Source organism: Acanthisitta chloris, unplaced genomic scaffold (assembly GCF_000695815.1).
Source record: "Acanthisitta chloris isolate BGI_N310 unplaced genomic scaffold, ASM69581v1 scaffold10218, whole genome shotgun sequence".
Taxonomy (NCBI): Eukaryota; Metazoa; Chordata; class Aves; order Passeriformes; family Acanthisittidae; genus Acanthisitta; species Acanthisitta chloris.
The window spans coordinates 3,183-26,928 of record NW_008686450.1 but is presented as its reverse complement, the minus strand read 5'-3'; the positions used below and the strand labels follow the sequence as shown (position 1 = coordinate 26,928).

Sequence of the window (23,746 nt, the reverse complement as noted above, 5' to 3'; positions counted from 1 at the left end):
GAAAATTCCAGCCTCTCCAGACAATCTAATCCACATTTAACTGTTTAGCACTACAAAGCTTCCCTAATGTCTGATCTTCAACTCTCCTGATGCTATCTAAGATGATTAGTTCTTGTCCTATGCACAGAGAACAGGGAGAATCAGCTACTCCCTTCCTATCTGCACCAGAATTTGCCCCTGGTTTAGCATTTTTACATATTTGAAGACTTTCTGCCTTTTTTTTAAATGCCATAATAAGCTTATATATCTCCCAGTCATTCCTGACAATTGATGTTTTCTAGATCCATATAGGTTCTCTGCTTATTTTGTGTTTGGCAAGAAGTTGTATTGTCAGAATAAAGTGTATGATAATGCCACGTGTTTAGTGGAGGCATTAGAAATAATAGGAGTGATCCATATACCTGCTGTCTCCGGCATTGGCAGTCACCTGTGCCAGCAGGCAGAGCTGTGGTCAGACTTGCTCAGCAAAGCAGGTTCTCCCAACCTGCAAATGAAGTTGCTTTACTCCTCTAGCTGCTAACACACCTGCAGCTGGGAGCAGATCCTTGAACACACAGAGACCAGGCTGCAGGGACATTGCCCTGACCTGGCACCTCCCTGAGGGTGTGACAGCAGCTGCTCCACTTCACCCACTCAGGGGAATATCCTGGGTTCATGTTCATAAAGTTAGCAAGTGCCCAAATGTTTGCAAAATCCAGTGTAAGCTATCTTTGGACACTCCTCCAGGGCAAATAGTAGCAGCACGTGTACATTTGTACTTTATTGTACACTAATGTATACCTTAATCTGCAATAAGAAAACAAATCTCTCTCCATGGCTCGACTACACCAGTGTCAGCTATAAAATCTAGTCATATTTAACAGAAGAAATCCAGCTTCACCTCCTCAGCCTGCCTGTCCTCTATTAGGACGTGTTTAATTATGTCTTGCTTTCTCCACGCAGGAGGATAAATGAGCAGGGAAGAGAATGCCATGCTGTTGCTCCTGAGCAGCTGATGAGGAGCAGTTTGCACAGAGGTGAGTACGTGTCCCTGTTGGAAATTAATTGGAGAAGGGAGCACTAGAATGCTCTGCTTTGGACCAGTAGCGAGTCTGACTTGCAAAATGTGTTCTACTAAGAGACTAGACAGCTTACCTATTCCCATAACCTTTTATATCTAAAAGTCTACTGCAAATACAGACCAGCAGTAAAGTTCCTGCAGTGTAAGAGGCTCTGTAGCTGGAGCTTGAGAGCATGGCAAGACAAAAGCAAATGAGATGGTACATTGTCTGGCCCCCACTGTTTGTGCAGACAGATGTGCTCACTGACTGTGTACAATTTGATTACTTGATGGTTTTACTGGACCATGTGAGCTGAGATAGCATTTGCCTCAATGTGTCATTTCATCTCTCCTCCCATGTGCTGCCCGTGCTGCTGTGTTGTGACTGTCCGGTGTCAGTGCATCTGCCTTGGAACTCCTGTTTCAGGTAGGTTTGAATTTTCTTCTCTTTTAATACTCAGATTATGGCTGGCTGGGGAGTGCGGGAATGGTAGGGACTGTTCTGAACAGGAAAAAAGGGAGGGCAGAGGAGAGACAGGAATATGTTCTGACTGCTTTTGCTCTCAGAGTCTGCTTTCACTTACCCTGTGTTACACAGTGTGTGTGTATATACCTTCAAGCTCAGGTGGGGCACTTGAGTAAGGCTTGTGTTAAAGACAATCGCTGCCAGGCAGGGCTGCTTCAAGGGGAGAGTTTTAGGGAGACTATGCACATTATTCAGCATCCTGAATCAGTGCAAGGCCAAAGAAGTTTCATCTTTGTGCAAGAAGGTGTCAGGGATGAGGAGATCCTTTCCTTGGGCACCAAACCTCAGACTGTGGCTACCTGTACTTCCTAACCAGAAAAACCACACTGAGGAGAAACTGTTTGCTCACAACAGGCTTACTGTGATTTTTAACAAAGGTGCCAATTCAAATCGACAGTTTTGCATCAGAGGGTCACGAAAAGGAATGTTATGATACAGATAGTTTTCTCCTAACAATAGAATGGACATGAAATGCATAACATTCATCAGTAGTGACTGAGGCCAAACAGGAACTCCAAACCAAAGAGAAAAGCCTCTGCATCTTTTTAATTAGCTAACAAATTAGCTGAAACCAATTACCTATATTCATTAAGGCCAGGAGCAGTTTACTGTTTGCTTACTCTACTCCTAAGAAAATACCCTCATTGTCTGGAAAGGTCTGTTCCTATTCATCCGCAGGAAAGCCATTTCAATCCTCAATCCACTGGGAAGTGTGTTTCCACTACAGCATCAAAATTTCCTCTCATGCTAAAAAGAGAATTGCTACAGTGCAGGTGCAGGGAACAATAGAAAGGAGCTGCACTGCAAATCTGTCAGCAGCAGTTTAATTTTTGCCAGCACAGACCCCTTTTACACAACCTATTTGTTAAATTGCATGGTAAATTTGTTCTTCTACTATCTTTTTGTCCGGTGACTCTGGTTTTGCACCCAGAATATGCAGAGGTACCATTACAATCTATAACAGGAGAACCAGGGGCATCACAAGGTCTCCTGCCACCTTACTGGTGGCTGGTGCTGTAATATGGTTCAAATGTACATCTAGATTTGGCTGGTCCTTGCATCTGAACTTTGAATGGGTCTGTAAAAGCAACAACTCACCAATACCCAAGAAACACTTTTTCCATTGAAGTGGGTCATATGACATACTTTATTTCTTTGTTTCACTGATTTGTTTTGTTTTGAGTTGTTTTTGTGATTTTTGCCTATAATTCAAGGAATGGATCTCATTTCACACAAAGCAACATGAGGTAGAATTAGTAAAATCAAAACCAAACAAAAATCTAAAACCCTAAAGGTTTTGAGAACTTGATTTTTCACAGCAGTCATTTACATGTATGTTTTCAGGTTTCTAAATACTAACTATGCCAGAGAATTGAGGCACTGAGATTAAGAAGTAACATCAAGTATGCAGCCTTCTTTCCCCCAAGGCTATTAGTACCAAAGGATCACGGTTGTCTGGATTTCTTCAAAGGTGTTGCAGCAATGTCTGTACAAGGGAAAACAAACCAACAACAAAACATACCAAGGCAAAGTTAAACCTTGCATTTCATTCCTATGAAGAGCACACTGATCTCTTGCTTTCTGCATATAGCTTTACGTGTTGCAATGGACCATGCTAGTAAGGCAGACTTCAACACCTAAGAGACAACAGTCTCCTTACATACATATGTATATAAAATGTATATATTTTAAGTTCTTAAAGGTTTTCCTAGCCATGTAGCAGGTTACACAGTGCCTAAAGTAGTTTAAAAGCATCTGAGCAGACAGTTTCAATGGCATCTAGGTGTCTTGAAGCCTTTGATACTTTGGAAAAGCTACCTGCTTTTCTCCTTCCACATCTTCCTAATTCCAGCTGGATGGAGGTCTCATGTTAAGACTGTGGCAGAGAGGGAGAAATGATCTTGCAGCCAGGTGACACAGTGAGAAGGTGGAAAGATGATGAACTCCATGTTCCATGGAGTGCAGTGAGGACAGCAAGAGGCTGCTGGCCTTACTGTCACTGTCTGTCATGGCAGTTTGCCTTTCTGAGGCATCAGGCAGGTGAATGGTGTTCACTCCTGGATATAATTTGCTGTGACAATCAAATTAGGAAAGAACAGTGGTTTGAAGCACTCTGGGCAAATCTGAGCTCCCTAAGACAGCAGTCACCAGTAACTGACCTGGGACATATTTCTCCCTCATGGTGATGTTTGCTGTGCATTTCTTTGCTAGACTTGGATAGTGGTCTCAGCTCAGCACCTGCTCATCTCTCTGAACCCTCTTTTAAGAAGCTGTACTATTGGGCTGTGATAATATTTTCCATATTGACTTCTCAGCAGCATCAGCTGATGTCTGTTACTCCCAGCGACTTTGCACACCTCTGTTCCAGCTCCTCAGCTCCATTGGAGCTGTTCTCCTTCTGAAGACACTGGTGTCTGTGGAGAAGCTTGCACTGTATCTCCTGCATGACCGCAACTAAACCTGCCTATCCCTGCTGACAGTCCAGTGAGGAGTGTCTCTGCTGCTTGCTGTCTTCAAGTAAGCTTGACTGCACTTCTGCCCCTCTTGGGGGGACATTCTGGCCACGAGTCCTTACAAAGTTTCTCCAGTGCTCCTCTCCTCATTACAGCTTGTGACTGTATTTGATGGGCTGAAGTCACTGCCTGCAGCCTTCAAATCCTTTGAACAAAGAATTCTGGAGACTGTTCGGGGCCAGGACAGGAGGGAAGTGCAGCTTCCGTGAGGGACCTGCCAGTGCCGGAGGTGACTTGTCTGCAAGAGTTGGAAGGTAGGTAATGGTATTTCTCTCTCTGTAGCAAAATGGGCTGCCCATTCAGAATATTTACTGGCATAATAATCTCAGTTCACCTGATTTTGCCTCAGCCTTGATGCTGGATAAAGTTTACATGTCCCAAGCATTCTGTCTTGTGGCAGGAGATCCACATGAACAGACTCAATTGGAAGAAAGAAATTTACCAAGGCCTTCACTTCAGTCAGAGCCATGCCACAAGCTCTTGTTGCATAAGCATGTTGTTATAACAGAGGCATATACGGGTCTTAGAAATAGCCACAAGCTCTTGTTGCATAAGCATGTGGTTATAGCAGAGGCATATACGGGTCTTAGACTATCTCATCAGAAAGCCTAGGGTTAGCTGAAGTAGTTTAAATAGCAGGTTTTGCTAACACAGTTCCTTGTGACGGATGTAAGCCTGGAGCTCATCACAACTTATCCATGACACTCAGTAGAAACTTCTTGTCAGATTTCAAATTTACAAATGAAGAAAGCACTGCTGAAAAAAAAAAAGATGGCTGTGATATAACTCTATATAGAGGCAAAAAGATTCTCCTGCTTCTTATGTGTGAGATCCTTGAATTTGAATGTGTACCTTATGTGAGAAGTGAAGAATAAAGAAGGAAGGGACATAGAGGTAGAAGGCAGATGAATGGTTGTTTCCATCTTGTGTTCTTTGGCTGGAAATGGTATGTATGGAGGTGGCTTTCTGATAACTACCTTTTAAAAATTGTATTAATCCAGGATATAAAACAGCAGAAAAGCCACATTGGCTTATACATGCTTGATCTAAAAAGTAGTGTAATTCTCACTCAGACATATTGAAGTAGTATTTATTTCATGTCACAAACCATTCACAGTTCAGAAGCAGTGATGACTGATACACTTGGGTGGTTCAGAAAAAAAATCCTATAAGTAAAAAAATGGAATTATACAAGAGGCAAATATGAGGCTTTCCTGTCACAAGGTGCATGCACAGAAGTTTTAACTATATGATACATGCAGGGAGAGTGGGAAGGGAGCAGTTAAGAACATATCCATAAATTGCATTTGGGGACACTATGAAATATGTGCCAGCTGTTCATTGCCAAGCCAGTAATTATGCAACATGTCTGTTTAATCTTCAGGGTGCTGTGGAGCAGCTTCCATCTGCAAGTCATTCTCTACTTATGCTGCTTCCACATCAATGATGACTATGCAACGATTAATATTGAAAGTAAGGGCAGCAGCTGCATACTATGCATCAGATGGGTGCATGTGTTCTCCAGAAGGAAGCAAGCACAGCCAGCTAAACCAGCTGTTGGTGGTGTCTGATCAGACTTCTCTGCAATATTTCAAGAGAGACTTTTTCTGAGCAGGGATGAATACACTCAGATATTGCTTCTTCACTGTTCTGAGTCTCAGTGTTTCACTTCCATTTGTTTACTACACTGTTAGTTTGCATGCACAAAAATCTCTTAGAAAGCTGAACTACTCAGTGAGTTCAACTTTAGCAGAAGCAAAGCACTTACTGAAGATAAGGTGCCCTTTCTGAATGAAAACCCTTTAAAAACATCATTCAGAGAATCTAATTGCACAGACTACATCAGGCAGAACCACTTCATCACCTGTACCCTCTCGGCTGAGAAGACTGCCTTCTCCGATGCCTGTGTCTTGACACTGCACAATGAGTGTGAGACCTTCGAGCAGCAATTCAGGTTTCTGTACATGCCCCAAAATGTACTCTGTGTCCACGTGGGTGCCAAGGCACCATTCCCCTGCTAGCAGGCAGTGTAATGACTGCTGGCATGCTTTCCCAATGCCTTCCCCACCTCCCAGATGGAGCGGGTGGTCTACAGCGGCGTCTCCTGCCCACAGGCTGGCCTCCACTGCATGGGAGACCTGCTGGTCATGGCCGTGCCCTGGTGCTACCTACACAACACCAACAGCCAGGACTTCCTCTTGAAGTCCAACCAGGAGATCATCCAGCTGCTGAAGGTCCCTGGGGGAAGAAACATCACCCTTGGGGTGGTGCTGCCTCCCCACATCACTGCCGCATCAAATATGTGCACAGAGAGCAATTAATCTCTTTCTTTTCATACAAGCTGTGGACATTTGTGCACAAGGCACCCCTGCCATACAACCTGGACATCTACTTCACGTAGGTAGCCATCACTCTGCCCCTTGAGGAGTTTGTGCTGCAGGACCAGTGTGCCCTCAATCTGCTGGCCTGGTCTGAGGACACCTACAGCCTTGGCAAGCACTTCTGGGTGATGCTCAGCAGGATCCCAGGTGAGCATGCCTTCACTTATTTTTTCTGTAGATACACAAACATATGCTTGTTTCACATGTGAAATGTGGAGAGGGACTTTTTAAAAGGATATGCAGTGATAAGACAAGGGGGAATGGCTTTAAATTGAAAAAAAAAAGGTGGGTTTAGGCTAGATATAAAGAAGAAATTCTTCACTGTAAGTGTGGTGAGGCACAGGAACAGGACACCCAGAGAAGTGGTGAACACCCCATTCTTGGGAGTGTTCAAGGCCAGGTTGGATGGGCCTTTGAGAAACCTGGTCTAGAGGAAGGTGTCCCTGCCCGCAGCAGGGAGGTTGTAACTAGATGATCTTTAAGGTCCTTTCCAACCCAAGCCATTCTATGATTCTATGCACAGGTGCACATGCACATACACGCGCAGAAGCGTATACATGAGGCTGATTTTGCCTAAACCTAGGTGGAAAATTTAATCAGATCATAGTTGATATAAAAGGCTGATCCATCAAATAAGCTTACTGGCCTTTTTTGAACATCGAGGGAGAGGCAGCTGTGCTGTGCAGAATGTGCATTACTGTTCCACGTTTGGCAGGATGATGCCTGGGGATCTAAGTTCAAACAGAAATCCTTGGACATTTTAGCTGACTTAAGCCTTTTACCTGTAAAATTGGAGATGATGAAAAGAAAAGGAATAAAGTTTCAAATATGTAATCTATGTAAGCATTGTAGTGAAGAAGTTTGCTACAAGAGTTCATTTTGCTGGGGGGAATTTCAACAATTGAGGGGAAATTTTTCAACAAATTGAGGTCAATTCATCCTTCTTTATTACTCCAGTACCAGAAAATCTGAGTTCAGGCTGGAGCTGACTTCTAGTCTTTACGTGCTTTTATGTGGGACTACACACAACCTTCCCCGCTCTTGTAACAGCTGCAAAAACCTCATGTACTCATAACTACTGCCTAAATTCCATTGTACAAGGAGAGGGATTTGTGCAGAGCAACAGAATCAGAGCATTTTCATCTTTACTGTGTGTATTTGCAATTACTTTTACCTTGTTCACGTGACTGGGAAAGGTTTGGAAGATGCACAGAACTTCTCCCCTATGCACGTTGCTTTTAGGAGCATCTGGTAGGACTCTGCTGCTCCCAAGCCCCTAGAGCTTCACAGCAGCCCAAAGCAGGTGTATGGGGAATAAAAACACAGGTAGATTTCTTCTCCTGTCTTCTTCTTTCTTTCCACCCTCTCCCTATTGTAACTTGTGGGAAATAAATATAGAGAGCAGTAATGGAGGCAGACATTAACGTATGCAGCAGGCTCTGGGCCCATTTTTGCAAGGCCAACCTGCTTTCAAATTAACATAACTTTATGAGAATAGTGCTTGCTCTTCCAATAACTATATTTTACAACTGGCATACACAAGAAGTGCAAGTAATTATTGATGAAGATATTTAAAGTATAATCAGCATATATTATTCGTAGCTAGCTGACTTTTCCAGGAAGCTGGTTGCTGTGATCTTATTACAGTCCACTGTCTCAGAAGCAATAATCCTGGGACCAGATATGTTCTCCATGGTCAGAAAGCTTTAGGTGGTTGCCATTTGTTATACTGCACTGTGTAGATTGTGTAGGCTGTGTATTGCATTGCTATTTATGTGATAATCACCTTATGTTTTCCAACCTTGCACATTGGCATAAGTTTTTTTTGTGGTTGTTCTCTTTGCAACATTTCCACAGCAGATATGTTTTTTTCCTCTTCCTTGTTTTCCTTGCCATCACATTATGTTGTCAGGCCAAAAGTGGCCATGTGGCTCTGACAGATGTGTTCAGGGGTTGTGGTTGCCTAGGAATTTGAATGCAAACTTGCAAGCTTAGTACCCAGTCAGACACTCACCTGAATGTATCCAAATCAGATCCAGAATGCTGAGCGACTCTGGGGTGACAAGTCATCCCTCTTGGTGCATGGGGTGTTAGCCTGGGACTCAGTTCCAGGGTCTAACAAAAACTCCTGTCCAAGTTTGATCAAGCTGCTTCCTTTAACTTCTCAGGCATATCAAAGGGAGGCAATAGTGCCAGACAGTGATGCAGCTGTTAAAACAAACAGCTGGAGGCCTCCAGGCAAGAAAAGAAGTAATTTTAAGGACCAGTTTGAATGAATGAAAAAAATAAACGAAACAGATATTTGTAGTTTCAGACAACTATGATAATCTTAGTTCAGGTAAAAGATAAAAAAAGACTAGTCTTCAAATCATAAAATAGCATGCTTATTACCCAGAGCCATGCAATGAAGACCAAGAGTTTTCTTATCCCCCTAAAGGCTAAAGACTTTCAATTCCCATTCAACTGGTTTTCAAATAACAGTCTTAACTTATCTTTGGTATCTATCTCAGGCCACTTATCTCCCACATGATTTCTGCATGACAGAAAATTCTTGAAAGTCACTTTTCAGATAAGAAAGAGAAGCATGGGGAAATTATGGGAAAGTATTTGCAAGGTATGTAGTTTTGAAGTGTCTGACCCTAAATCACTTTCTCCAGCCCTCACAAGATGCAGCAGCACCACGGTGCAGGTTAGTGGCCACGTCCCAGACCAACGGTGTTACCACAAGGCCACCTTTCCTCTCTTTGCTCATATTAAGCAGTAAGTAGGTTCTGATAGCCATGGGAGAGGTGTGCATGCACAGTGCATGCTATTGAGTCCTTCGGGATAACTTTACTGGATTCTCTATTCCAAGCCAACGTCCTGTCCTCACTTTCATGTGATATGTCACAGGACATGCATGACTTGGGATACAGGCAGTTTAAGGTTATAATAATCCTTCAGAGTATGCACCAATGTGTCCATTGACATACACATATTCTGGTCCACTAGCAATGTTCGCATTTCTCAAGTGGGAAAATAAAGGTTACAAGAAGGAACACCAGCACTTCTCGTTCAGCGACACCAAGGGAAATCAGTGCTATTGTTTTCCACTCACAGAAGCAGGCAAAAAAGGATGAAATGATATTCCCAGTGTCTTAAAGCAGACCATAAACAAAGCCAACACTAGAGCATTGACACCTGACTCCCAGCCTAATGCACTGGATTAAACTGCTTTTTCAGAACTGGCTCACCTGTAGAATAACAGAGTGTGGCTGCACTATCACTTCTGCTCTCTTTACTAAGGGTGAGGGTGCATAAGATGGCCAAGTGCTAGAAACTCTTCGTTGTCAAAATGGAAATTTTCTCCTGTTCATCCCTTCCCACTTCCTTCTGTCCACCAGCCCTATGCCAGGAGCTTCGCTAGTTCACTCCCTAGATCTGAAGAAACACAATTTATATTTTTTCTGGATCTGTGAATTGAATTGACTTGGTGAAGAATCTGGCCAGGACTGAAGTCTGCACAAATTAAAGCTGGGTGTGAACATGCAGATGCGAGCAAAAAGGAGAGGAAAATGGGAAGGAGAGGAGGAACAGAAGGCAGACCTTGTCCTTTCAGTGATGGTGAGCTATGAGCCTGGCTCAAGCCACCCTCTACAATGCCACCTGCATACAGCCGTGTTCTTATCATCTGAGCTTGGAAGGGTAGGGCAGAAACATTGAAAGGCATTGCACATCTTTTATCAGTACAAATGGTTCCTGTACAAGTTTTCATCCCAGTGCAGATGAGATGTATTTGGGGAATTCAACACTGCTGGCAAGACTGAAGGGGCTTGGTGGTTTTGGGAACAAACAGCCAGGGTGTTCAGGGACAAGGAATAAATTACCAGAGGCCAGCAGTTTGTATTTAGGTCAGAGGCTCATCTCCCAGAGTACTTTAATCACCGTCCTCATCCCTCCTCTCAAAACTGAATACACTTGTGCACATGCAAAGTAAATCTCTTTCCTCCTCTCCTGCGCCTGTTTTCCAAGTTTCTCATTCTGTTTTCATTTTAGGAAATTTCTCCCAAATTCAGGCATACCAAGAATGTCCTATTTTATCCAGACCTGTTCCAGAGTTCCTCTTGACATCTTCTTGGCAAGTTGGCCTCTGTCCTTTCTGCCCTGTTACAAAGAGACCAGAACTGTTACTGCAGCCCAGGAATCACATCCAGTGCATTTTCTCTTATCTCCATTAATAGGCTACACTCAACCTAATTTTGCAGGTTGTGGTGGGAACAGCAGTGTTTTAATAGTTACTGTCTTAACTTTAAAACTTAACTGACATGCATGTAGATGCCATACCACTGAAAAAGCAAATGAAGTCTCAGCTATTTAGTCAGAAAGAGATGCTGGCAGAGCATGCACTTCTCCACAGGGCCTCTGACCAGAGCCAGCTCAGGTCTGAGGTGCCCTTCACTCTCTGCACTAGTGTATATGAAGGACATCTCCATTCCTAGGGGGAGGAGTTGCTACATCTGGGACCATAGCTACAACTGGATTTAGGATGGAACTGCAGTCAAGACTCAACAAATTGGGTGAAGAAACAGAGAATTTTGGGAACTACTCTTCTGGGAGCACAATAGATGGGCATAGTGGAGTGTTGTGTTGTGATATCCAAGCTGGCCATACACTACAAGCAATCTTGGCATAAGAAGAAACCCAGTGATCACCAGCAGAAACTGGGGGTTGCACCTGGACTCTGATGCTTCTGGGGAAGGATTATTCCTAGCAGGGTGCTGCAGTTCCCCAAGGATTTACTGTGTGGCTCCATAGAAAGTATCAGCACAACTCAAGGGCCTGTGCGGAGTCACAAACAAGAGGAGCAAGAACTTCAGGAATATCTTTCATATGGCATAATCACTGAGGGAAATGGTTGAGGAATTGCCACCATGCAACTAGCTGGTGCGCCTTCAAAAGGCACTGCATTGCTGCACAGGCAGAGCACAGCACTCTGAACACAGGCTCTGTGCAGACATGCCTGCTTTGCTTTTTGAGGTTACACACCTAATGTTTTAGTTGGGAGCAGAAGTGTGCTCAAGTGCTTTCCATCTAACTGTTCCCCTAGGTTTATTCAGATAATGATCTTAGTGCACAAGGGCTGGATTCCTTCTCTGGTGGAACCCAAACAGATTTACATTAGCAGCACATCTAGTGCACTGCGGCAGCTAAGGGGGGCACAGGGGTCCTAATCAGGGAACAACCTGCACCACTGACAAGTGCAGTGCTGGCCCTAAAGTGCACACCAGCATTTGTGTGCCAGCAGAAGATTGAAATGTCAAGGGCTCGTGTTGTGCAAGTAGCTAGGTGACACCTGCTCTTCCACAGTTGCAGTCACCTACCAGCATGTCATCTGGATTGGTTCTTCCTTAGCTTTAAGTTTCACCTGCCTTGATATTATTTCATTGCTCTCTGTTTCTTGCCATTTCCCCAATGCTGGACTTCACCTGTTTTTCAAGTTTCCTCTTTCTTATTGCTTTCCTTCCTTTGTCCTTTCAGTGATGGTGAGATGATGCAAGAGATGCAGTGATGGTGCAAGAGATAGCAGGTTCTGGCACTCATCCGGGATCCTGCATGAGTACATTCACACCCAAACATGCTGACTTTTCAATCTCACCACAAACCCAGCATCAATAACCTCATCCCAGCACCCATGGCTCCGACTCAGATGCACAGATGTCAGGGAAGTGTAGGGACACACTAGGCTAACTGGGGGATCACTTGTCTGAGGCATCAGTCTCAGTTGTGCAGCATACGATGAGTATTACCAATCCAAGTTGAAGAGCAGTTAAATGCTTAGCAATCCCCTCGGGCTATGAACTGCAAGAGAAAGTTTGCACGTAGCAACTGGCTGTCACGGAAATCACCCACCCTGTACCAGTGCCCAGGTATGTTTTGACTACTGAACAAGACTGCAGATGCAGCCTGCCATGCTGGAGAAGCCCTTGTAAGCTTGCGTGGAAAGACTCTTCTGCAAAATGCTGGCAATGTAGTGATGGCACCATGGTCAGTAACTCTCTTTCCTTGTCACTGCAGAGAGCAACAACAACCAGTTTGCTACAAGGAGTGCAAGGTAGTTAGCAGCCGTGCCAGCCAGTAGACCGCAGTAATGCACCTCTCTCCCCTGTTCTTATTCTGGTTGGCACAAAATTCATCCAGACACCCATGGACAGTATGGTTTCATCTCTGGGATGTGCCTTGGTCATGCACATCTCTTCACAGAGAGGATGAGTGACGTTTGGCAGTCACTTGGTATAAGGGAAGCTGGGGATTTGCAGGGAAAGTGCCAGGGCAGAACCACTTTTATTCCTGGTTTCTGCAAGAAGCTTGCAGAATGGGGAACAGCTGTGGGTTATCTGTTCTGGGGCAGGAGGAAGGGGAAAGGAGCACCATGTCACTCTTGCTCTTGTGCTAGCCCAAAAGGGACATTGGGTACACAGCATGCCATCACTGCCTGCTGCAAAACTAGACAAACTTTTACATCAGCATGAATACAAGGTAGGTAGTCACTAGAGTGGGTAGCCCACAGTGTCCTGTGCAAGCCCACAAACCCAGACCACTCTCTGATCTGAATAGGTTGGTCACAGAACCACAGCACATTTCTGTCAAGCACTGGCATCTGGGGACATCAGCAGCCTCAAGATGAAATGTTTCAGTGAGGGTTTTTTTTTTCTCCTCTTGCTGCTAATCATGAAAGTTGAGAATCCATGGAAGTGGATTTTAAGTTCTTTTGACACCGTTGCTTACTGTGTCTGTCTAAATGCAAAGAATCAGACTCACCTCAGCTCTCTCCAAGCAGGATGAATATTGCTAATGTATTTGTTAATTTTCTCAGTTATCGCAAAAGAATGAAAAATATTGGATAATTTTGTTTGTGAGTGGAGTGTTAAACCACTCCTAGACTCTGAAAGTATATCTGTACCATCCTGATGGCAGCTTCTCAGCAGGGAGCTGAATGGCAGACATAAAGATAAGAAAAATAGCCTATAGTATGTTTCAGATAATGGCAGGCATGTGGCAGGTAATGCTGAGAGTCTAACTAGTATGTTCTTAAAAGAGATGGGAGTTGTCCTTCACTGCAGTTTATCTGATGCAGCAGCTTTACTTACAGGCTAGAGCTGTTAGCTCTCAAGGAACATCTCGTTCACATCTTTTGGATGTGTGCGCGACATAAAAGAGAAATATCAGAAAATTTATAGCATTGCTAGTGTATTAATTGACTACATTAGCCATTTCCTTATTTTTTAAAGTTTTTACATGGTCATTTGCTTGAACAGGCAGAGCTGTGGGGTTTTTTTTCAGACACATTAGCTTGCACTGAACTTCTCACCACAGCAACTTAATAATTCAAAACCACTTCAGTACCTCTCCATCCCACTGTCATTTGTAGACAGGCTCTTGGAACAACCTTCTCTGCAATGCATACGTCATACTAATATACACTACTGTGGTTCTGTTCTGCCTGTTATAATTGTTAATTTTCCTTAGCTGAGTCCCCACCCTTCAAAAGTCAGACAGACGCAGAAGTTTTAAAATATGATTCCAGACAGTAATGCTAGTTGAATAAGCCACGCTCTAGAAAAAAAGTATTTTGTACGTATGTCTGCATCATTACTCATCCAACTAATCCTTGTTCTTTTGTTCATATTCTCCATCATTTTAATGAGACTTCCTGATTGAGCAAGAACTTCTCATAGGAATAAAGCATTTTAAAAAATAGGGATTTTCCTGTGACTGTTACAGAGTCTCATGCCCACAAAGCTGTTGTAATCTCATCATCAAAATCTTCCTCTTTTGAAAAACTTGCTCAAGGCAAGGTGTTGCAACACTCTTGCAGCAATCACAAAAACACCTTCTTCATGAAAGAATTTTCTGCAAAATTACTCTTGTCCTCTATCCACCATTCAGATATTATAGTTCACCTGAGCAGATGTAACTTAAGACAGGGTTTGGTCTCTACGCAACCCACAGTCATTGGAATTTAAATGCTGCCAAGGAGAAATACTTTTCTTCACAACGAATTATTTTCTTCTCACTAAAACAGCACTTAGTGATGGGTCTGCTTCAGAAGGGTATGCTTCAAAAAGTCTATTTTGAAAAGTCACAGCTACTAAAGGCACTTGTGCTCCCTCACATGGTTCTCCTTTATCTTTTCAACTATCAGACATTAGTGTAAGATGTCTCAAAGAGCAAAACTCCTTGAACAACAGAATTAGGTGAAATTTTTAGGTGACCACACCTAAAGCTGTTACACATGTTGAGAGACAAACCCTGCTGCCAGCACCCTGCCTGGGCAGCCAGAGTAGAAGTTGGCAGAACCATGCCTGAATGCATACTGGCATGGGCAGTTCCTGCAGAACATCTCTCCCATTGGCTATCCTCAGCACCTAGCATGTCCCTACGTGTCCCAATTACTCCCACTTTGGGAAGCAGGTGTTTCCTGAACAGCCCTGTAGAATTCAGTTACTCTGATGCAGGATTGCAACTCTCCCCAAAAGCTAGTTTATGGGTCAGCAAGAGCTCAGAAAAATGTCTTCCAACAAATATCAAATGAAGTTACTAGAACTGAGACCCCTTCCTTATTATCCATCAGATGATTCAACACAGTAGGTGCGGTTAACTAACTCTTTTCGCACTGTCACCAGCCTGACGACTCAAGGAGATGCCATGCAGTGGCTTAATTCAGAGCAGTATATTAAAAAAAAAAGTTTTAGACAAACTTCTTTCCCTCTCCACCCCCAAGTTTTATGTCCTCCTCTCCAGGTTCTGCGGTCTACTCTAAGGCTCAAAGATCTTGAGTTTATTTTAGTTAAACCTTCACCCCTCCACACACATGTTTTTGCATTCACATACCCCACCAAAATGAAAACTTATGGTGGCAAAACACAAAAATTGAGCCTTTGTACATTTTTAAGGATGGGCAGTGGGTTTTTTTCCTCCATTGTTACAATCTCATCTTAAAAAAAAAAAATTTCTTCTGAGAATTCCCCCATACTGTCTCACTAGTATCATGTGTACTTCCTTGTTCCAACTTGGATCTTCAAAAGGCACTAAAGGGGTTTGTGAATTTACAGGTCCCTCTCACACACTGGTGGGCTAGATGTCTTCACTCATAGTGAGGGTATGCACTTGCCCTGTGTGTTTCCCATACATAAATACATGGCCCCAATGCCTAGCAAAAGTTGTCATTGATTTCAATGAGGTCTTGCAGATTAATATTCCCAAGGATAGGAACACTTCAGGCAGATATGTAAAGAACAAACTTTCGAGCACCAGCATGTAAAGTGCAGGGTAAAAGCTTGGATAAGTTGGTGACACAGAAGCCTAGAGAGAAATGCCAGAGAGGATGTACAGGCTGCTTCAGGGGTCTGGTGGAGATTAGCCCATTGGCAGGTAGGTTTTAACTGATGCGTTGGTTTGACCCTGGAATCACAAGTACAGGACTTGGAAGGTTAAGGGAAATTAGGCAGCTTTTTATGCTGCAAGATTCCCAGCCTAATGTCATTTTATGTGTGCACTTTACAGAAATGCTGATGCAGTCGTTCATTTTGTGTAAGCTGCCTATGTTTGTCTTCACAATGCATGTAGATCAGCTCACACTGGAATCTCAATGGCAAAATAACCAGTAAGGGATTAGGGGAGAAGCAGGTTGTGTTGCATTTGTCCTGTGAACGAGGTCCAGACGCTGAAGCAGTGTTTTTTCTACCTCCAAACCTCTACCACTAAGGAAAGACATGGAATTAAAATCATCAGAGGGGCTGACTTCATGTGGCTGTCTTCACACCCAAGCGGTACAGTTCTGCTGATGGCTGTTCTTAAGACCTGGTGACAGCAAACTTGTTTTGAGGACAGTGTTCAGTACTCCTGCCCATGAGGTGGCTCTTCCTGCTCCTGGTTTTCAATGTCAAAACTCTGCTGACCTCGATGGAATGAGAGATGAGAGCTGGATAAAAGTAGAGTGAGCAACTCATGTCAAAGTTTAATTTTCACCATCAGCACCATGTCTCAGAAAAACTGTATTTTTAAGAACGGGATCCTAGAACAGCTTCTGAATCTGAAATCAGTCACTCAAGCAAATATTTAAAGGAAAATGTAATAAATTAATTTTTTTTCCCAAGTATTGAGCTACACTTCCCTGAACTTTTTAATTAACTTACAAAAATGCCTCGTTTGCTCAATTTGGGAGACAGTGAATAATGTGAAGTCAGTAGATTTGTATTCCTGGAAGACAGTGCCTTCCAGTGTTTTTGTGGATGTTCTGGGGTCATTCCTGTTTTGTCAGGTATCTTTCTGCTTTGCTGTTGTGTCAGCATTTTCCAAGACTTTCCACACACCACATTTACTGCCATCTGTTATGAACAAGTTTTAAATTTGGGATGATAATGCATGTCCCAGGCCATTTAAAGCGTTTATCCCCTGCCATCACTGCCTCTTTTATAAAGTGTTATATTTAACTACACGCTTTATGTGAAAGAGTAACAATTTCTGAATTTTCTCAGGCACAAACTCACACTTTTTTGGCATATTACAGTATTTGATGAACCCAATATACAGAAGGGAGAAATAAAGTTCTGATTATAGCTCCCACATACCTCCGTTTATAACAAAGTGCTATTGTGGTTCTGCTGTTGGTCTTTTTGCATTATATACATAGTTGTTTGTGTTGATGAGGAAAAAAATTGAGAACTTAAGTCAGCTTCAATCACAGCAGTTTCACGTCAGCATAACTATATTGAAATCAGTGAAATCACACCAAAATCACCCAGGATTGGTTCATGAGTAAAAGTATCAGTTTGTCTTCACTGATAGAGGAAACTCCCCTTTGCTGTGTTTCAGCCTTGTCTGAGAAAGAGTCTCAAGCAGTAACACTTATTTTCTGAGCCATCTCCTTATTTTGTTCATTATTAATTCTGAAGTAATGTTCTCCATTTCATCCTGTTGTTCATACCTACTCCTATTGCACGTTCAGTAGGCCTTTTAGTATGTTTGTTGTGTAGCAGATTCTTTATAGTGACTTTGCAGAAAAAACTTCTCAAAAAGAATGATTTGGATCCTTGACTCTGACACTGGTTGCTTTCTTTTGTCTTTTAGCAGGCCATTATGTCAGAGGCATTTGTGTACATGGAACAGGCAGCTTTTTAACAAGTGGATTTTTAACTCCACCTGCATGTTTGCAAATAAGTTTGAGCTTAAAACATATGCCCTGACTGTGGAGTGTCTAGAGCTGAGACATTGACAGAGAGTCTCATCCCAAAATGAGGTTCAGGTGGAACACAAGTGGTACTTTTAGGTAACAATACTTCAGGCTATGACATTACTAAAAGCAGTCAAGAGAATAGCAGCAGCAGTCTTAATTTCTGCTGTGCCAGAAGCATAGACTCATGGGACATGTTTCTTTAGGATATTCTGTAGATGCAGCTTGGATTGGCTTGTCTCACACTGCCTGCAAATCTCACCTTTCACTTATCACTCAGAAGCCAAAGTGTGAGGGATCCAAAAGGAAACACCAGGGCAAAGCTCCTCTTGCAGCTGGAGGAGCTTTGTATTTTTGTCATTTTTAATGGGCTGTTTTCCAGCCCCAGCTTTTGCCTTGCTACACTGTCATTGCAGCTTTTTTCTATAAAAGTATAAACACAGCCATGCATCCCTGGCACTTTTTGTATCTGTAAGACAAATGTGCACATTTGGTAAGCAAGAATGTAATGAACCACAGTCAGCAAGATCTTAAACACAGGAATACAACTGCTGGCTATACAGACATATACTGTTTCGTCCAAAGTACTGATATTTACATTAGGGAACTAACAGAAAAGTACTGGAAAAGGAATAAAGGCACTACACTTCCCAGATCTTACTTGTTTTTCAAATATCTGTTGGGACAAGGTTTGTAACAGAAAACAGCATCTTTGACTAGATCTACATGTGTGTTTAGAAAAATCAGATAGGATTTCAGGCAAAGGAGCCCTCTCCATGTCTGAAAAATATGGACTTGCATATTTGTCTTACTTGGACAACTAACAGAACTGGGAAAAAAATCTTTAAATTATTTACATGCAGATTTTGGCCCACCAGTGTCCTTAGATTATCATATATAAGGACACAGAGGAAGAGAGAGAAAGTGGGGAAGATAAGTATTTTCAGGACTGAAAGAGCAGTAACAGACCTTTGGTAATAACTTGGCAAGTCTGTGTCATGTTTTGATGTGGCTTAACCTGCTTCCCAACTTTACTTCCTTTCATTTCATGCAGTGGTTAATGCACACACTAAACCTTGGGGTTCACTTCATCACAGCCTTACTTTTATCCCGCAGTAACAGCCACTAGAGGGAGGCCATCAAATGTCTGAGCAGACTTTCTCTTGCAACTCTACATATAATCACAAAAAATCTCGGCAGACCAAGCATGCTGCAGATGAAAAAAAAACCACTAGTGCTTGGGAATATTTTAGTATGGCAAACAGAAGGTAAGAGTTACTGGTATCAGTCATCATGTCCTAAAGAAAACAAAGCAAGGAAGCAAATCTGAGAATGCTTATTCGTGTAGCTATGGCAGCTGTATTTACATGGTATGTTAGCAGTACTGTTGAGTGACCTAGTCAGCTGCACAGAAGCAGTATAAATTGGGATGCCTGAACCTATGGAGAGTGTGTGCTACTCTCCTGCCTTTCTTCTGAGCAAGCAGTGATGGCTTAAAGAGTACCTCTTGAATAACAGCAATTTGCCATCAAATTTATTAAAACATTGTTAATTTCAGGGTCTTTTAGCAAACTGAATTTCCAACTGCAGCAGTTCAGAAACAACAACACATCACATTCAGATGTCCTGAAGCATGGCTGGTAACCTGCAGGGTTCTGAACAGTCAGGATCTGCCTCAGTCAGCCTTTTCTGCATTTGTAGCTGCCAACACCTAATAATGCAGATCCCTGCAGAAAGATACCAAAAGTTTACCTCTAGAGCAGAACATCTAGGGTAGAAATTCTGTTCTGTGTTTTGAAAACGGGAGAAGAAGAGGGCTTTGTTATTTTGCTGTCATGGTGGCAACTAAAGAGAGAAGTATTTCAGAGAGAATAATTATTTTAAAGAGGGAGTTTTAGGAATGTCTGGATACTTAAGAACTTAAGAGGGGTCTGGAACCAGTCTGTCCCTGCCTTGCTCTAACAAGCTGCATATCTCCCAGACTGAAACATCCCAGATAAGATAAAGGCATTCTCAACATTTTCTGTGAATATTCAAAGTAGCTCAGAGTACAAGCAAAATTCTATTTCATTGTTCAGACTCCACAAGCAAATAGCAAAATATCACCCAACAGCAGAAGTAATAAACTCAGGAGTTGGAAACTATGAATATAACAACATGTTGCACTCTGAACCTGAAGAAATACAGGTATTTTAGGACCAGGTTATAGTACCTATCTAAGGAAGAATCTAGAAAACCACCACAGATTTCTCTCCAGATGTGATTTGGGGGGTGGGGGTGGGGGAGTTGTTTTGTTTTTCATGAATGCTACTCCAGGTTATGTTTTTCTGTAAGTAAGTTAATGCATTTTCATTGTGTGACTGATTTTTGGTGCAACAGCTGCCTCAACAGCCTTTATTTTTTTTTTAAAAAAAAGAACATTACAGTTAATCATTGTAGAAGAGAGAAAAGAATGATTTCTGGCAGCCAAGATGAAGAAGCATTTAAGTGGTACTTAGAAATAGTAGTAAAATACAGGGAAAGATGAAAACCTGGAGGAGGTGGCTGATAGGAAGGATGTTAAGGAGGGTTACACTCCCCTACACAACACTAACAGCAGTGATTCAGTTCAGCAAATGTGGTGTACCTTCACGGAGGAGGTTGGGCTCTGTATCCTGTATATGTGCCTCCTCATTTTCTGCAGTTATGGCAAGGCAAAAAAAAAAGTAAAGTCTTTCACAGTGCCTTTCGAAAATGGTATGAACAAATAAGCAAAGCTTTTAGTTCTGTTCAGTCACTCCCTGTGACACTGACTGGGTCGGGGCATGCAAAGGACATGCTTTCTCTAACAGGATTTCCAGCAAGTCAGACTTTTCACTGAAGTCTGTTTGACTTACTTAGAAAACCCTTTCTGCCTTTCTGCTTATTGAGCTCCTAAAGGCTTTTACATGCCTTGCCCAAGGAGCTGAAATCTCACTGTAGGATGTAAGGTGGAACTGCAACCTTTTGACTCTAAGGACAAAATGAGCAGGGGAACAGGCTGTAAAGGGAGGCCGTGCCATCTCCATCCTTGGAAGGGCTCAGGACCCCACTGGACAAAGCTTTGAAGTCATGACAAGTACATCTGCACAGGCTGACATCACTTTGTGATTAGGATTCACTATAATGAATGAAAATAATCTGTTTCCTCAACCTTTGCGCACTCCTAGCATCAAGGATGTTTTTATGTACTGTATGACGCTGTACCAGCAGCTCCATGACTGTGCAAACTTCTATGCCTGTTATAGATACTGCAATGCTTTTCCTTCATTCCCTAGCATCTCAGATGTTCAGTATATCAAAAATGAAAGAGAGAAGCAGCATGCATTCCTCTTTTGTCACTCTGTATGTGAAGAAGAGAGGAGAGGACATTTGAAGGAGTTAGCATTGCACCTTCTGTCAGTGGTAGGAAAGAGACATTACCATTGCTTCACCCCTTGCTTGCTATCATCTTAGCCTAGGACAAACCTTGGGCTTATAATCAGGGTTTGTTTAACTGGTCTGTTAATGCAAGCAGGTAATCATGGAAGATGTGAAGTACTCTGCTGTGTGGCTTCACAGCACAGTCTTTACAGTGGGTTATATGAGCTGACAGGGTTGGTGCTTACTAAGCCTCAAATTAAGTGGAACCTTTTTTTCTACAGGTCTCCTATCTGTTAGTCATGGGAGCTGAGAGTTTCTTCGTAAGGTCTTATCTTCCTAAGACACTTTCTTATTTCTTCAGGTGCAGTAAGGTACTTACTGCACACAAAGTGTGCTGTGCACACTTCTGTGCACGCTGTGCACCTGAAGTGTGCTGTACTGCACCTTCAGGTGCTGTGCTTGTTTTTCATCCCACAGCACAGCACTATGAAGTTAATAGGAGTGCTGAAACACTAGTTAGCTCCCAGGGCCTGATCCAAGGCAGCAGAAAGGGTGGCAGATCAGCCAGCACTTGGCACAGGGTAATGAGCAGGGCTGCAGTAGACAGAGACCCTGTGACCAAGCATTCACCAGAGCTGCCAGGAACATCAGAACCTGCAGTTTCAGGCTTATACAGCATGCATGGCCACAGGTGTGCTGTTTCCCATTGTAAATAAGTTGCAGGATTCACAAAATTTCCCTTTCAGGTGAACACATCCAAATACTTGCAAAAATCCTCCACCTCTGGGAAGACGTATGTTCTATGTGTGCCTGCAACACTAGAGGTGTGCACAGCAGCCAAAAATGTCCGGCAGTGCATGCCAGGCTGCAGCGATTGTGAAAGAGTCCCTGGGAGCACAGCTCCTGGAGAGCGTCCAAGGAAAGCAAGATGCAGCACTGTGCCTCCTCGTGTTCGCTGCAGGGTTTGAGCCTGCTATTGTAAACTGGGCAGCTGCACAAATACTGCTCTAGGGCTCTAGTCTGGAGGCCTGAACTAAATTCCTTGGCTCTGAGTGCACAATCAGGATTTTTTTTAAGGGAAGGGAGAGCAAGTCTTAGTCTGAGCTTGTGGCTTTGTGTCCAGGAGCCGTGCTGCAACAGCCAGCCTAAACCAGCAGGCTTATAGCCTTCCTATTGCACCACTCCTGCTAGATTTGTACATGTCCAAGCTGTATCAATTCCTCTGCCAAGAGGCCATGCAGTGCTTGTGCCAGCTCGAAAGAAGTGGCAGAGATAATCCTGGGACTAGGAGCCAGGCAGCTGCTCAAGTTGAGTCTAGTGGGAAAAAAAATGAAAAAATAAAAAAGGAAAAAGACAGGCTTACCAAAGTATCCTTTCAGCTTCACTTAAGGAATTAATGTGGTTGTAGAATCATAGAATTATAGAATGGTTAGGGTTGGAAGGGACCTTAAAGATATCTAGTTCCAACCCCCTGCCATGGGCAGAGATGCCATTCACTACACCAGGTCGCTCAGGCTCCCATCCAACCTGGCCTTGAACACTTTCAGGCATCTACAGCTTCTCTGGGCCATCTGATCCAGAGCTTCACTACTCTCTGAGTAAAGAATTTCTTCACAACATCTAATCTAAACCTACTCTCTTTCAGTGTAAATCCATTGGCCCTTGCCCTGTCACCATCTGCCCATATAGAAAGTCCCTCTTCCTCTTTCTTCTAAGTCCCCTTAAGGTACTGGAGGGCTGCAGTGAGGTCTCCTCTGAGCCTTCTCTTTTGGAGGCTGAACAGCCCCAATTCTCTCAGCCTGTCAAACATATATTCATATTTTCAGTTTTACCACTGCTATTAGGCATCACCTTAGAGGTCATATAGTAGACAATCAGTATGAGTCCAATATTGCTGACCTCTCCCACATATGAATAACAGAAATGATATAAAAGAAAGGAGAGGTGACACTGAAGTTGCAGAACAGAGCAAAATCCAAGCACACTTTCATGGGCTTGTTGTCTGGTTTGGTTTGCTCTCTTGGAATATTCCATTCCTCTGTTAAAGTACATTGCCTTGTCCTAAAAACCTTGTCTCAATTTATGGGCACCACAGCTACCACAAACCCATCATTTCAGAATCCACAACTGCATGCTTTGATGCCCATGAATAAATCATCACATAGTCACAAGAGGCATAAAAGTAGCCAGTAGGATTGCCTTCTCACTGGCTTCTGAGTCAGTCACTGGCTTCTAATTCAGTTAAAGCATCAAAGCTTCTGGTGGACCTGTGAAGGCAGTAGTGACATCAGCAACACCAAACAATGAATTAAGGTGCTGCAAACATAATGGAGGATGGTGCCCAGATCTGCCCATTAGCACACACTGATTCACAGGTCAAGATGCCGTGTTACATCATGAAGTGCAGGAATACATTAATGCCCTCAGTTTCCACCAGGGTCCAGCCTGTGAACATACAAATATCTAATGAACATGAGAACTTAATGTAAGGCTTAAAAAAGTTCTACTGGGATTACTTCATGGCAAAGAGGCACTTTTGCTGACCCTCTGCTAATCATTCTTAGTGGATTTGAATGAAGACAGATTTTTGTAGCTCCAGATTCACAGAGCCACCCTATAGCTACAGCTTTACTTTGCATCTCCTTCTCCTCCTCATGCCAGAGAAGCCAGGGAAGATTCACACTTTTGCTAACA

The 23,746-nt window shown here is 43.0% G+C and overlaps 1 pseudogene; it reads left to right on the top strand.

The window, feature by feature from the left end:
• The first annotated feature begins 5,796 nt into the window (after nucleotides 1-5,796).
• LOC103807407 lies at nucleotides 5,797-17,767 on the top strand (annotated as a pseudogene).
• Nucleotides 17,768-23,746: the final 5,979 nt, after the last annotated feature.